Below are 15,398 nucleotides of genomic sequence, written 5' to 3'. Positions count from 1 at the left end.
ACAGGCAATGGGTACTGCTGTGACAGAGCTGGCCCCAGAACAACCTTTCCAGATAGAAAGGTGATTTCCTCAGGGCAGTGTATGATGGTTTATATCTTCTTGCAAAGTTTCTGTCAAATATATTCCTACAAAAGTCACCCACAGATTAAACACCAGAGTACAGGTGAACAGTGTGTGTGTGCAGGGCTGGCACACAGCAGTGTCCTTTCACAGTCAGGCTCCTGCCAGACACCTGCAGGACCAACAGAGCAGGAGCTGGGCTGTGCCCCTGTGCACTGGACACCCCATGGAAGGAGCATCAGGTCGGTCATCATGGACTGGCCCCTCATAACCACCATTTCCAGCACTGGCTTCTCACTCACAGAGGTTGTTCTTCCCTCCATGGATGGACACTCAATGAATAGTTCAGCAGTCTGTGTTGCTTTCTACAGATGAGGTGTGAGCACGCACATCATGGATGTGAGGTGACATGAACACGAGTGAGCACAAACACCATCAACTGTTCCTTGGAGTTCCATGAAAACCTGTGGCACACACAAGGTCCTGAGGCCACTTCCTGTTGGAAGTAACACCCCATGGGAAACTGCCTGAATACAGCACGGGGTTGTGCTTCCTTAATTGAGCTCCCCGTGTCCACATCTCATGACGTGGGACATCTCAGATTAGTGCAGAGCAGGGCGACACACCACAGGGCTGAGGTGTCTCCCACCCCTTTGGAGTGGCAAGAGGAGGCCAGAGGGACACTGTGACTCCTGTCTCTGTGTGTAAAGGGATAGAATCTGTCTCTGAGCATCCCTGGGTGCACAAGGAGTCCTGAGACCAACTCAGATATAGATGCCTGATGGAACCCTGGCATTTCTGTGTGTGACTCCAGGAACAATCTTCAGTGGCCCAGTGAGATTCATCTCAGCTGCTGGGACAGGCTCATTGCAAGTGATCCTGTCTGCTCCGTCACCCTTGCCTGTGATTCTGGGTTGTGCTCTCAAAAGTAAGACAAAGTGGTAAGAGGGTTTCCGAGGTCTTTGGAAAAGGCAGATATCGAACCCACCTGCATGAAAAGCATGAAGGAGAATTAACAGCTGGTCAACCTGCCACCATATCCAGAATTTTTCAGGGTCACAGACGTGGTGTTCCTTGGTGTCTTAGTAGCCAGATCAGTGATCTCTGGGCTGGAGAATTGGAAGCTGGGTGGGAACTTGGCTGGACAATCAAGCCAAATGTCATCAGAGGTACAAAGCCGTCCATGCAGCCAGCTACCAATAGCATTCCTCAGTGACCAGCACTTGGACCAACACTGTTAAACATCTTTATTCTCCCTCTGTACGATGTGACGAGTGCACTTTCAGCTTCTCTGTGGATGATGCATAGTTGTGAGGAACCCTTGAACAACCTCGCCTGGTTAACCCTGCCTGGAGCAGGACAGTGAGACACGTGAGACAATAACTTCAAACCTGAAGTTATTCTGCGATTCAATGAATCTTTCCCTTGGAGAGGATTTTGAAGGCAGAATAGGCAGAGGAAGAATAAAAACAATAAAAGACAGGAAAGGAGTTAGAAATGTTGTCAACAAAAATACAGTAGTTCCTCTGAAGAGTGTTTTTCAACTTAAACCTCTAGTAGGGAATATATTTGATAAATTTGATAAAACAAGTATACTTTTATCTGATTGGGTCCTGGGCCATAAAAAAGGTGATGGATAGTTATGGTATTATGAGTTCAGTTGTGTCTCAGACACTCATAATCCAGTCAGAATCATGTGGCTGTGAAGAGGACAGTGAGGCCAGTTCTGTATCTGGAGGTGACAGTCCAGCAGCAGGGACATGGCTGGGAAAGAACCTCTGCCTAAGTATGACAGATCCTACCCAGGAAGAGATCTTGGAGACAGGATGTCACATCCATCCCACCTGAGAACATGATGGGACAGCAGCAGGGACATGGTCGTGTCTATCAGAGAAGCTGAAAGGCCAACAGCACTCATGGGATTTAGGAGATCATGGTGAGGTTACTTCTCTCTGGTCAAGTGCAAGACAACTAGAAGAATAACAGGTTTGGATCTCTGCTTGATGGGCAGTTTCTGAGGTGGTAAAGCTTCCAAAGTAGTGGGAAAAAGCAGCAGAGAAAAAAAAAAACAAAGCCGCCAAGTGCAGATTGGGAAGTGGAGACTGGTTATCAGGAGGAAGAAATGTCACTGGAAGGGCAGTGCTGTGGTGCAAGAGGTCACCCAGAGGGAGCTGGATCAGCCCATGGTTTGTGTTCCAAAGAGCAGCCAGTGCGGGTGCAGACACAGCAGTGAAGGTGCAGAAATGCTGGGGTGAGAGCAGGTGGGGAAGCGAGATGGGTGTCTGCAGCCTGCAGGGAAAGAGGGGCAGGGGTAGCATCGTGTAGAACAGCCTGTGGTGGAGATGGCAAAGGGCACTGTAAGGCTGGAAGGCACCCGCAGAACCCAGGTCTCTGTCCCCTTGGCCATGGCAGTTGTCTCTGCCACTGAGGCCCAGGAGAAGACATGTTGTCCTCATGGCACTGGGGCCTCGGTGCCTCCTTGCAGCCCCATGGGGAAGCTGGAAGTTGTACCAGTGTTGACCTTCCCTGGGCATTGCACACCCACATCCCACGGTCCCAGGAAGAGCCCTGAGCCGTGTGTGAGGGACAGGATCCCCCTTCCCATTGCCTGGAGCTCATGGCTTCTCCTTTCTGCTTCAGAAAGCAAACCAAGCAAACTCCCCCTGGGAGTTACATCGCTTTTCTTTACACCAGATTCTCCACTGAAGTTTGCGCCTGGTTGTTATAGCTTTTCTGCAGTTGGCAAATGTGATGCCCATCTACAGGAATGGCCAAAAGGAGGATCTGGGGAACTACTGTCAGTCTAACTTCTGTGCTGGGAAAGGTCATGGAGCAGATGATCTTGAGTAACATCACATTGCACTTACAAGAGAACCATGTGATCGGGCTCAGTTAACATGAGTTTATAAAAGACAGGTGTTTTTTAACCAACCTGATCTCCTTCTATGACAAGGTGACCCCCCTAGTAGATGAGGGAAAGGCTGTGGATATTGTGCACTTAGACTGCAGTAAAGCCTTTGACACCGTATCCCACAGCATCTCCTGGAGAAGCTGCAGCTCGTGGCCTGGATGGTGTATCTGTGATGGATCAAGAACTGGCTGCAGGGCCGGGCCCAAAGAGTTGTGGTGAACGGAGCCAAATCCAATTGGTGGCCGGCCATGAGTGGTGTCCTAAGGACTCAGTATCACGGCCAGTTCTGTTTAATCTCTATCAATGATCTGGGTGAGGTGATCGAGGGCACCCTTAGTAAGTTTGCAGATGACACCACGTTGGGTGGGAGTGCTGATCTGCTGGAGGGTGGGAATGCCATGCAGAGGGATCTGGAGCTGCTGGATCACTAGGCTGAGGCCAGTTGTCTGAGGTTTAACCAGAACAAGTGCCAGGTCCTGCACTTGGGTCACAACAACCCCAGGCAGCGCTACAGGCTCGGGGAAGAGTGGCTGGAGAATTTTCTGGTGGAGAAGGATATGGGCGTGTTGGTCGACAGCAGCTGAACAGGAGCCAGTATGTGCACAGGTGGGTAAAAAGGTCACCAGTAGTATCCTGGCTTGTATCAGGAATAGTGTGGCCAGCAGGACTAGAGAAGTGATTGTGCCACTGTACTTGGAACTGGTGTGGCTGCACCTTGAATCTGGTCCTTATCATAAGGACACTGAGGCACTAGAGAGAGTGCAGAGGAGACAACGAAGCTGCTGAGGAGCTGGAGCATAAGTGTGATGAGGAGTGGTTGAGGGAACTGGTGGGTTCAGTCTGGAGAAGAGGAGGCTGAGGGGAGACCTTATCACTGTCTACAACTGCCCAAAAGGAGGTTGGAACATGGAGGGGGTTGGTCTCTTCTCATGACTAACAAGTGATAGGACAAGAGGAAATGGCCTCGAGTTGTGCCAGGGAAGGTTTAGATTGGATATTAGGAAAAAATTCTTCCTGGAAAGGCCTGTCAGGCATTGGAACGGGCTGTCCAAGGAAATGGTGGAGTCACCATCCCTGCAGAGGTTTAAAAAGAGTTTAGACCGGGTTCTTAAGGAAGATGGTTTAGCGCTCGAGTCAGATTATGGTTCAACTCGATGATCCTGAGCGTCTCTTTCACCTGAAACCATTCTATGATTCTGTGATATCAACTGTATAATTCTTCTATCACTTCTTCTAAGTGCTCTTCACGTACCTGCCTCTTTACCTGCAGTCCTGAAAGTTTTCTAATTAAGCACACACATCTTGAATACCAGATGTAAATGATGGAAGTAACATGTCTTTCTCAGTCTGGTCTGATACCTGCCCGTCCCAGGCAAACACCTCAGGTACACGGGGCCTCTCAAGGTTTGCACTCGGTGCTTATAGTGAGACCATGGAGCTCAGCCCCAAAACCTGAGAACGCCCCTCAAAACTGAAAACCAAACCAAGCCAACAACAACAAAAAAAAGAACAAAAATCCCCACACCCTATTTTTTGATCAGATGAAATAATTCAATATTTCCAATAAAATGTCTGTGGAATTTCCATCCTGCCAAAATATGAATTTTCAGAAAGTGTATGGACTGTGGGAGATGAAACGTTGGCCTTTCCCTGTGCTTGCGGTGCCAGAACTCTGCCTATCACTAAGTGTATTTAATCCCCTGGACATCCAGGAGTTTCCACCTGTCCTTACCCAGCTCACCGTGTCTGAACTCATCTCTTCAGAAGCCTGTCTGGACATTTGCACTTTCCATCGCTCCCCAGAGGTTCTTCACCTCTCACTCTTGGCTCATTCAGAGCCTCTCAGCTCTCACTCTGCTTTGAGCTTCAGGCAGGTCAAGTCTTTCAGCAGTTGCTCTCGTACTCCCTATAGGCAACTCTTCAGTTATGACAATGGACCTCGCTGGAAACTACTTAATTTAACCACAGAACTGAGAAACACCATTAAGTTCTATTGTGGTTTTTGTTTTGTTTCCTCTAATTAAAAATTCCCCGGTGCCTGTTTACATCCAGTTCTCTAAGGAAACACGAAGCAATTCCTGCAAAGAAGCTGTAACAATCAGGTGCAAACTTCAGTGCAGAATCTAATGTAAAGAAATGTGCTCTAAATCGCAGGGGCCAATGAACAAAACAGGGAGTATGAGGAGCTGATTATAGATTTCCTGCTAACAATTTGAGTAGAGAAACATTCTTCACAGGAACTGCTCTGTTTATTTGACACCTTTTAGATCTCTTCCTCTGCCTGCAGTTTTTACTTTCTTGTTCCTCCACCTCTTCCTTCTTCCAAAACGTTTCCAAGGGAAAGATTCCTTGAATCACAGAGCAAATCAAGTTTGAACATCATCTTGTTTCACTCTCCTGCTCAGGGCAGGGTGAACCAGGTGAGGTTGTCCAAGGCCTCTGCCCAGCTTTGCACCATCCACTAAGGAGCTGAAGGTTCACTCCATCACATCATTCAGGGGGAGAATAAAGATGTTCAAGAGTGTTGGCCCAAGTGCTGCTCACTGAGGGATTCCACTGGTAACTGGCTCTATGGGGGACTTTATACCACAGGTGACATTTGGGCTTCATCATCCAGCCAATTAACACAATCCTTTCCAGTCTATGGGATAGCAGGGGCAGCATCCCAGGAGCTGGGACAGCAGGGCGATGTCACAGTGAGGCCACTCTCCACCATCTGTGAAAGCTCATGGAGACTGGGGGGACTCCCTGACCACTGGCAGCTCTCACACAGTGTGTGCACTTTTCAAAATGGCCAATGGGTGAGCAGGGGAACTAAGGGCTGTGCCCCAGACCATGTCCACTGGGACTCCATTTCTGGGTGTCTGAAAGAGAAGGTGATGGGGTTTGCCCAGGGCAGGTTGTGCCTGTCCATCCTCTTTGCTTTCTGTGAGGAAAGGACAGGGTTGTGGACGTGGGGAGAACATTGATGGTCTGTTACCAGTGGTGGTCTGTTATCTGGAAGTCAGCAAGGCATTCAGTGTCATCCCCCACAATATTCTTGTGTCCAAGGCAGGATATTATGGTCTGTGTTAGTGTGCAAGTAGATGGGTAAAAAGCCATCTGGATGGCTGGGCTTGGAAAGGTGCTGTAGAAAGGGAGAAACTTTCCAGTCATGAGGACAGTCCAGCACTGGAAGCTGTTTCCCAGGAGTGCACACTCACTCTGTCCCAAAAAGTGACCAAGATATGTTTGGATAAAGCCCTGAGTAATGTGGTCTGACCCTGCTGTGAGCAGGAGGTTGGTCAAGACACCTCCTGAGGTCCCTATGAGCCTGAATGACGCTGTCCTTTCATCCCCTTCAAGTTTTCAATTTAGATAAAGCTCTCAGGTTCTTCCTGACCACAGGAATAATTCACAGAGGGTCCAGAGCTGCTTTACAAGGGCCCCCCAAACAGCCCTGACCACATTTTGTGCATCCCTTTTCATATGTCCCCACCCAGGATCTTCTTTTTCGCTGTCCCTATACCCTTCCAGAATGAACAGCCCATCTTGGCAATCCTTTCACAGCAGATTGCTCCAGAGGTGTCAGCATCCATGTACAGAGTCTGCAAGCAGCAGGCAGCAAAGCCATAGTTACAGAAATGGAGATGAGACACTTGACCAGCTCCTTGCACCCAGATATCAGCATGACATGTCGGCTGAGATTGCTGGGAACCCCTGAACTGTAAGAGCAGAGCATGTGAGTCCTGGTTGGATATCCTGGCTTGTCTCCTGACCCATGTGGTGCATCAAGGCTGTGAAGAAAATCAAAACCAGCCATTGGACTGGGGTAGTTCCATTTTACACGTGTCACACGGGGCAGATGAAGGGAGCTCAGAACTCCAGACTCTGCAGCACTGTTGGGACTGCAGAGACTGGAAATGCAGGTGACAGTGTGTGTCAGTGCACACACATAAAGATTCTGGCTTCCTTTGTGCCTTTGCACTGACCTGGGATCTGTTCCTTGGCCTTCTTTGCCTCAAAAAGAAACTGTTCTCCTATGCTACCTCCACATCACACCACATAAGAAATAATTAAAAGGTAGAAAAGTAATGAAAGAAGCACAATTTGGGGGTAATTCTGTCCAAGAGGTGTACTCTTTAAATAATTAAAACAAAAAAGAAGTGAGAGAAAAAGCATTGTTCTAAGATATTCTTTCAAGACTCAACTACTGAGGTGTAGTAGATGTTCTGAAAAGCAAAAATGACTGCAAGAAATGAAATAAAGCGCTTTAGTTTATCATCATCATCAGTGAGAAAAATGAGTTCCCTGTTACTGTTACTAGTGACAGCACCACTGTTCACAAACATCCTTCAGAGCATCTCCATTTCTCCTGGGCTCCAAAGCTCAGCCTGCTCAGAGTTTGACAGGATTGCTGCAAACCCCTGTGACCCAAATCTCTGCAACTGTCTCTGCTCAACAGCCTTTTACCTCAGGAAGGGGAAAACTGCCAATGCAGACACCAACCCAGTGCCCAACCTGCCTGGAGAGCCAGGACAGTTGTGCCACACAACAGCCGCCTCTGAGGGAACCTGGAGGTGATGGAACTGAAATGGTATCAACCCAAATCAGAGAATCAGAGAATCATGGAATCATTGAGGCTGGAAAAGACCCTTAAGAACATGGAGTCCAACCGTAAATAAAACACTGCCCGGTCCACCACTAAACCATGTCCCAAAGCACCACATCTCCATGTGTTTTAAATAACTCCAGCAATGGAAGCTCCAATCCTGAGCTGGCAGGACACCATTGGCTGCAGCTGGACATAGGATACTGGTCATGGCTGTGAGTTCAGCCCTCGCTGGCAGAATGTCTCACACGCTCACTTAGGAGGGCAGGGGGCTGGGAGATGGGAGCACGTTTCAGTTTCCAGATCCCAGCACAGAGCCCAAACCGGCATCAGTTTTGACATATTGGGTGCTGGCTGTGACTGCCCTTTCTGCACAAATAATCATACAAACACAACCATTTAGTAAGACATGGTCATAAAGAGGCTGTTATGGACAAGAAAGCTCACCGTGAACTCTGCAGAGAGCGAGAAAGTTTATAATAAGCACCAGGAAGAACCAAGAAGCTCAAGGCCTCTTCTGAAGAGCGGGAGGCCTGAGCAGCCGTGATTGGCCATTATAGGTGTAGGAGAGGGTCAGGGCATGTCAGGGAGAAGCAGTGAGATGGCTGATGGCTTTAGTGAACCCTTCCAGCCATGTCTGAGCCCAGAAATGGAAAGCAGTGTGAATGAAAGCATCTACAGGTGGAGGAGGAACAGGAGGAAGATTTTCCTGGGAATATGGAAGGTAGAAAGGCCTATCTTGGCCTAATCCTATATGGCAGTGCCATTTCCATCCTGTGGGCATGGCTGTGCCTGGGAGATGGGGAACGGCTGCTGCTGGGGTGGCTGTGCTCAGTCATGACCCATGAGCTGACCCTGCTCTGCTCCTCTCTTACACTGCCCACAATTGGATGGTCCTCAGGAATCATCCATGAACCTGGTGGATCCATGAACCCCCTGCAGTGATGGGTATGGATCCAAATAGGGGATTTGAGCAAGTTTGGGACTGAGACAGCTTAGGTGATTGGTGACCATTGCCAGGTGTACGAAAGAAGCTGGATGAGTTGTGAGGAACTCATAGGCATGTCCAACTCCACAGAAAACCAGAGCCTTGCAGTTAAAGCAACAGCACTTGACATAAAACCCACCCCCAAAACACAAAACACTCACACTGACCACAGAAAAAGCCTTGAAAAACATTGGAGAAAAACCTACCAGGTCCCAGGCGTCAGGGCTCAGCCATTCTGGTGATGAAAAAGCATCAAAGGCTGACATGGCATCAGAGTCACCTCCACATGGCCCTCACCACCTGGAACCAGTGTCTCCAAGTCTTTCCTTCGCCAGCCTCCAGGGACAGGGACCTGCAGTGGTTGTTTCCTTCACAGCTGTGTCAGTGATGGCCATTCATGGGGTCCAAACACCCTCAGAACTTGGGGTTTGCTTCTGCCTTTCACTTCATTAGAGGTTTGTTCATTGTTTCAGTACCTGCAGTTCAGGATCATGGCAGCAGAGGGCACACTGACATACAAAATGCTCTTAAATGCTAAGGCTCTGTGCATCATTTTCCTAAAGGCTTCAAGTCTGGTGTGGATGACTAGAGAGATTTCAGGAATAGCCAAACAGAAACCATTTCCAAAATAAATAGCAATAAAGCCAAATTTCTTCTATTTCCTTCCCTGCTTGCCCTCTCTTTCCAGATCAAGCAGTTTCCTGTTCATATTGTTCTGGAGCGTCTCCTGATAAAGACTGAATACATTGGAAAAGTGGGTGCCTAAATCACCATGTGAGTGAGGAGTGTCCCTGGCAATCTCAATTCCCACAGCACAGCGATACTTGTGTTCAGGGAGCTGGTCAAGTGACCCATCTCCTGTTCTGTAATGGTGTCTGAGTTTGCTCAGGTCACCCCTGACTTGAGCCCCATCCACTGCTGGGTGTTCTCCAGACTCCTGACTTCAGGAACAAAGTCCCAGGAGACCTTGTTGGTGAAGATGGAGGCAAGGAAGTCATGAAGAACCTCAGTCCCTTCTGATTCTACTCTTAGGATGTTCAGCAGCAGGCCCACATTCACCCTGTCTATTCTCTTACTGCAAATGAAGCTGTGACAGCTCATCTTGCTGTCCTCAGCTTCCCCTGCAGGTATCAATCCAGGGGAGCTTTGTCATCATCTCTACATCCATGGACAAGGTTTCTAAATTCCTCCTTTGCAGCTTCCCCTGTTCCCACCTCCTGTGTGCTGCCTTTTTGCCCTGGAGCTCCATCAGTTCAGACGAGCAGCCTCATGAGATAAATGCTTCTGTTCATGGGTACGTGGAGAGATCATTTTTGTGCTTGGAGCAGGATGTCCTGTAAGGATTATCAGATTTCCTGAGCTCCTTCACCCTTCAGACCGACTTCCATGTCACCACGTTTATTGACTGCCATCCCCCAGTATGTCAAAGTCTTCTCCTCTGGATTCCACCAGCCTGTGCTCTGCTGCTGGCCTTCCTCCCTCCCCTCTGGTGCCTGGGACCCCACTGTGTCCTGCTCATGACAGCCAAGATGGACACTGATGTTCACATCCCTCACCAGGGTTTCCTTGTTTCCCAGTTCCAGATCCAGGTGAACATCACCCTTGTTGGCCCATCAGGAAGACACGTTAAGCAGTTGGCCCAAGATCCTCTGGACTGTTGGCAGCTGCAGCTTTGCCTGGCCAGTGAATGTCAGGGCAATTACAGTTCCGCATAGAAACCGGCTCATTGACTGGAGACTTCCTCAGGTTACTGACAGAAGATCTTTTCCAGTACTTCTTCATGATCAACTATTATGTAACACCCCAAACATTATTACCCTGTACTGGGTTTACAGGGCAAAGTCTTGGAACAGGGGGTGAGTGTGGGTGTGCTACAGTTGTCACCTCTCTAAGAAGACAACAGGAGTTTGACCAATGTCAGACAGAGCTGATTTCAGCTGGCTCCAAGATGGACCCACTCCTTGCCAAATCTGAGCCACTCAGTGATGCTGGCAGCACCTCTGGGATATTGTATTTGAGAGAGGGTAAAAAACGCTGCACAACAGCAGGTGGGAGAGAGGAGGAGGAGATGTGAGAGAAAAGCACTGAGAAACCAAGGTCATATCCCATAAGAGCCAAGCAGGTCCCTCAGCAGGCCAAATCCTGCTCTCCTGAAATCGTGCTCTTGGCCTTGTTCTCATCTCCCAGGAGCCTTAGCTCCACTTTCCCATCCCTGACTGTTCCATCCTGACCAACTCTTTCTAGTTTGTAAGTGTGAAGTCCCACAGGGCACCTCAGCCCACTGACTCCTCAGTCACCCATGTCAGGAAGATGTTGTCAGTCAGTTCCAAACCCTCCTGGATGGCTGGTACCTTGCAGATATTGGGATATCTCAGGTGTGCCACGAGGACATGGCCCTGGAAACATGAGGCTTCTTTCATTTGTCTGACGGAGGCCTCATCTCATTCCTCTTCCTCATCAGTGAGTCTGTAGCTGATGTCCAGTCACCACAACATTGCCCATGTTGTTCTGCCCTCTCAAGCTAACTCCACGACCTTCAGCTGACATTGTCTGTCCCCAGACAGAGCTCCACACATCCCTGCTGCTCTCCCACATGAACCTCTCTCTTTGACTCCAGACCTCTGGCATTATGAGCACCAGACACACAAGACCCCACAGTATCTGCAAGAGATGGCATTTATAGTGTCCTATAACTCCTCATGCTGTTATGTTAAGAGATACAACCTCATCAGGATAAAAAATCAGCATGCAAACTTTAACAGCTGAGCAAATGAAGATTCAGTCCAAGGAGAGTCCAGACCTTAAGAAACTTAGGGGTTCCACCATCAGGAATCTCATAAATTCTACAAGGAGAAGTGGCCAGTTCTGCATCAGGGTAGGAGAGTAACCCCATCAGGACAGAATAGGACCTGACATGCTGAGCAGTGACCCTGAGGAGAAGGGCCTGCGCACTACAAGGTCCCCACACCAGCTCGTGGTGCATGCTCACCATGAACAAGGCAGCTGTACACAGGGCTGCATGAGGAGGAGTGTGGGGACCCAGACACCTGCAGTTCTCATCCCATTCGGTTCAGCACTGGTGTGACTCACACACACGGGTGTGTGACAGTGTGCGGCTTCCCAGTTTGGAGAAGCAGGGAGGAACTGGAGAGTGCAGGGCTGTGCCAAGGCAGGTTCAGCACCTTGTGCACATGGTGTGGGGTGCTGAGGGACCTGGGCTGCTTTGGCCCAGCAGCGCTGGGGAGGCTGCAGCAGTGCAGAAGTAGCCTGAGAGTGCTTGAAGGGCGGTTTCAGAGGTGGTGGAGGTTTCTTCATAGTGGGAAAGAGCTTGAGAAAGAAATAATGGCCCAAAGTGCAGCTGGGGAGGTCCAGGCTGGACATGAGCAGAAAGGAAAGTGATGGAAGGGCAGTGCTGTGGTGGAGCAGGTCAGCAGAGGGAGTCTGCATCAGCCCAAGGCTTTGTGCTTCAAGGAACAGCTGGGGAGGATGGAGAGATCTCAGCAAAGGAAGGAAGATGCTCAGACAAGAGCAAGGTGGGGCAGCAGGGGGGATGTCACCAGCCTGCAGGGAAAGAGGTGCAGGGGATGCCACCGCACAGGACAGGCTGTCATGGAGATGATCACGGGATGTAAAGAGGCTGAAAGCCCCACCAGCCATGAGCTCCTTCTCCCCTTGGCTATGGCTGTTGTCTGCACCTCTGATGCCTGTGAGGAGACACCTTGTCCTTCCAGCACAGGGGCCTCATGGAGTCCTTTTCCCCAGCCAGGAACCTGGGAGGTGTGGGACCATAGTCCTGCCCTTGGCCTTGCACAGCCCCACATCACACTGTCCCAGGAAGGGCCCTGGGCAACGTGGGAGGGACAGGATCTGATTTCCAAAGGGGAGTCAAGGTTTGGTCCTTTGGTTAATGAAACACATCCAGGTTTACTGAGCATCAGAGACACCTTTACTTTGCTTTTCCTGACCTGTCATCACTGCCTCCAGTTTTCTTCTCTAAACAGACCCTGGGGTCAGTTCTTCAGTTGTGTCCCTCAGTGGGTCCCATTAACATTACAAGAAACTTTGGAGTTTGCATCTGAGTTTGACTTCGTGAAAAGTTTCTTCAGCTTCTCCTCAGGGTCTGAGGTCCATGGGCTCAGCACCAAACCCACCAGAGGGGTCATTAAAGCACCTTGGGCTGCTCCTGTGCTGCTGAGCTGGGCTGAGCTCCTGAGACACAGGGAGCTCATGGCAGCGGCAGCGGTGCAGAGAGACAGCTCTGCCCAGGAGCAGCTCCTCTGCAAAGCACAGCAGGGCTGAGGGCTCTGCCTGGGGATCTCAGGAGACGAGCAAGGCAGAGAGAGATTAAAGGTGGTCAGGACTGGGAGGATCACTCAGAGCTCACTGGAGGAGAAACCTTCGCAGCCCTTGCCATGGTAAGTCTCTGGGTGCAGGGCAGTGCAGCTGTAGCTCCTGGAGGCATCTCCTAAAACTGGCACAGGCACAGCTTGTGGGATCTGTAAGGACGGGGTTCTTGTCAGGCCATGTTGAACAGCTGTGAAGCCGGGTTAGCACCCAGGGGTACCTAGGGCTGTCCTGCAGAGCAGGGTCCCTGCACCCCAGGGCTGTGCCGGGCAGGGACTCTGCCGCCTGCCAGGGTCAGCGCTCAGCCTGCCCGGGAGATCCCATGGCAGCAGCTGTGGGTGAAAGGAGTGACCCCTGGCAGGGCAGGCAGGGAGCTTGTGGGGCTGAAGGGGGCTGTGTGGGTCAGGGCTGCTCAGATCTCCAGATCCCCCCACAGACATGGCAGAGGGTCCTTCTGAACAAGGACATCGAGACAGCAACAGCCGCAAGGGATGGAGTCTGTGCTTTCAGTTTTCCACTCTTGGTTGTCTGGGTGTGCAATGGAGATGAGGATTTATTTCTCTCTTTGGAGAAGACACTGAGACCCCAGTTCTCATTAGCATGTGTCTGAGCTGCTCCTGAGCCCCTGCACACACAGAGCTGCCTCTGGGCAGGGCCAGGAGGTGTGAGCAGGACAGGGCTGAGCACATAGCAGGTGGGACAGGGTCTGTGACACTGACAGGGAGCAGACCAGGGACAGACAAACAGCTGCAGGCAGCACAGACATGGGCAGGGAGAGGGAGATGGACCAGAAATGCTGGGGACAGGATTTAGGAACCTCTCTCACAACCTCTCCAGCGCAGACACATTTCCCAGTGCAATCCCTGGTCTCTGCTCCTCCCCAGCAGACCCTCTGCTTCAAAGCCATGGGGTCCAGGTCACGAGTCTCCACCTCAGCAGCTGGACCTCCAGGTGAAGGGTTCCTGGAACGTGGTACACAAAAAAGGTGCTAAAAGTACTTGCTCTCCAGTGTCATTATGTGAGTGGCAGCAGCACAGCTGGGTCAGGAGAAGGTTCCACAGCATGCCCGTCTGCCTTTCTGTCCTTGTTTTATTTTCTGGTAGCACTGCAGTGTTCTTCCCTGTTTCTTCACCTGTCCCTGGTGCTCTTGCTCTCTGTGGTTGGAATGGGAATGTGGGTCAGTTTTTATTCTGACACCAACACAGGGGGTCTTGCCCCAGAGGTGTGTTCATGGAAACTAGATGCCCAAGCTGCATTTTAAACTGTGATGAACAGTTTTCTTCAGTTGGTAGAAACAAAATGAGTGGAAACATCCCTCCATCAGGGAGGGGGTTTTCCATGAGAAACAGCATGTTTCTTTTCCTCAGAAAATGTCCCCTAACTTGTCACTGTGCTTTCCTCCTTGCACAGGTCCTCATGCCCACAGGCAGCCAATGTCCAACAGCAGCTCCATCACCCAGTTCCTCCTCCTGCCATTCACAAACACATGGGATCTGCAGCTCTTGCATTTCTGGCTCTTCTTGGGCATCTACCTGGCTGCCCTCCTGGGCAATGGCCTCATCATCACCACCATAGCCTGGGACCAGCACCTCCACACCCCCATGTACTTCTTCCTGCTCAACCTCTCCCTCATCGACCTGGGCTCCATCTCCACCACTGTCCCCAAATCCATGGCCAATTCCATCTGGTACATCAGGGCCATATCCTACGCAGGATGTGTTATCCAGGCCTTTATCTTTGCAATGTCAACAGAGTATTGTCTTCTGACCATCATGTCCTATGACCGCTACGTTGCTATCTGCAAACCCCTGCACTACGGGACCCTCCTGGGCAGCAGAGCTTGTGTCCACATGGCAGCAGCTGCCTGGGCCACTGGGTTTCTCACTGTTCTGCTGCACACGGCCAATACATTTTCATTGCCCCTGTGCAAGGGCAGTGCCCTGGGCCAGTTCTTCTGTGAAATCCCCCACATCATCAAGCTCTCCTGCTCAGGGGCCTACCTAAGGGAACTTGGGCTTCTTGTGGTCAGTGGCTGTTTACTTTTTATGTGTTTTATTTTCATTGTGGTGTTCTATGTGCAGATCTTCAGGGCTGTGTTGAGGATCCCTTCTGAGCAGGGTCGGCGTAAAGCCTTTTCCACCTGCCTCCCTCACCTGGCCGTGGTTACTCTGTTTGTCAGCACCTCTGTTTTTTGCCTACCTGAAGCCCCTTTCCATCTCCTTCCCGTCCTTGGACCTGATGGTGTCTGTTCTATACTCATTTATACCTCCAACATTGAACGCCCTCATCTACAGCATGAGGAACAAGGAGGTCAAGAATGCCCTGAGGAAACTAATCACTGGAGGCATTTCAAAAATAATAAAGTGTCCGTCATCCACTCTTTAACAGATAACAGCTTTAATGTAATTCATTAGAGGCTCAGATTCTGTGTGTGTGTTGGTGGTATTTATTTTTTAATAAATCATGATATTTTTGTCATCCCCTTTCTAATTCATTGTCTGCTT

The sequence above is a fragment of the Nesoenas mayeri genome (assembly GCF_963082525.1).
Source record: "Nesoenas mayeri genome assembly, chromosome: 9".
Lineage (NCBI taxonomy): Eukaryota > Metazoa > Chordata > Aves > Columbiformes > Columbidae > Nesoenas > Nesoenas mayeri.
The sequence above is the reverse complement of the archived record's forward strand: the minus strand, read 5'-3'. Positions refer to the sequence as shown.